This window comes from Plasmopara halstedii (assembly GCF_900000015.1).
Source record: "Plasmopara halstedii genome assembly, contig: Scaffold_3120, whole genome shotgun sequence".
Lineage (NCBI taxonomy): Eukaryota > Oomycota > Peronosporomycetes > Peronosporales > Peronosporaceae > Plasmopara > Plasmopara halstedii.
The window spans coordinates 2,022,352-2,023,712 of record NW_020190023.1 but is presented as its reverse complement, the minus strand read 5'-3'; positions in this window follow the sequence as shown (position 1 = coordinate 2,023,712).

Below are 1,361 nucleotides of genomic sequence, written 5' to 3'. Positions count from 1 at the left end.
CGTATCTCAATCGCATAATTATTGTTCCAACCGAGAAATATCTCAGAATTCAGCTAACAGGGCAAGAGCAGTAATCTTACGTACTTAACCATTACACAATCGGTACAGTTGAACGAAATTCACATTATACTTAATATAATTTTGAATATTCAAAAGTATTGAGATATCGGTATTTATGAGATTTACATATGGTTGCGGGAAATTGCGACAGTTTTATTATATATTATAGAAAAGGTACAGATTTAGTAATTTTTAAACAAAACAAATTCTTTATACATGTACTAGTAAATAGCAAAGCGAAGTGTTTGTTACATTACGGATGTCGGTTCCGCTCTTTGAAGAAGTGCACAAACCTAATCTCTGTGCATTTGTTAGCGGGGACCCTGAGAGTCAACGATTCCTGTACAGATTGCACAGCAATCCCATTCCAACGTTTGTGTAAGAGGTGCAGGTTTTTTTGCCACATAATGCATTTGCATTACGACTGCTGATTATAGAATCCACTTGTATACTATGCCCACATATGGACGTAATTATAGTCTATATCCATACAGATAGTGTCCTTGGACTTATCTAACTCTGTCATCTGCAATAGTTTTCAGCGTAACTTCATATCTTAAATGTTTTTGGTTGACCTGGCTGCAACAATCATGAAGCGGTGCAGCGGGGCTGCCGTAGCTTAGCGCTTGAGGAAGCGTAATTTTTGTCACCGACCTTTTGTTCTATACTTAGAACAAGTACGAGTTAGCGGATCGCAATCCGCTTACTCCAAGAGTAATTATTGCCTCACCCAAGGCTAATTACTCCTCCGTTATTTATCTTTTTATCCTCATTTCTAAGTTATTTTCCTAGATATACTAAATATATATAGTAAAATCTAAATACAGGCATAACTACTGGCTACCTAGCCACAAATCGTATTCTTGTTTTGGTGTGGTCACACCATGCACATCTCGTGTGCCATACACCCCTGTTATCAGGGTACGTGTAACCCCGTTACACCCTCCCCATTAAGATTGAGAACATTTACAGTTCTAATCCATTATTTCTTCAACGAGGCTCGCGTGTCAGCTAGACACTGCAACTCAATTTGTTGGGATTAAACAACTTCCTTGCACAATGAGCCCTGTGTCCACGACACGGAAGTCACTAAGTCTCGCTGGTTCTGACAGCGAGCACGGGCAGAGCCCAACTTCGTCTCCCGCGGTGCGATGTCGGACAGTGCGTCCGCGGCACCCGGAGGATGTACACCCTAGGCTCGATGAGCACGAGCGTCGCGCTTTCCGCACGCTATCAATGACGAGTGACCTCGTTGAGGATGTGAAGGTGATCGACTACGAGTCTGCCACTCCTTTTTCCGT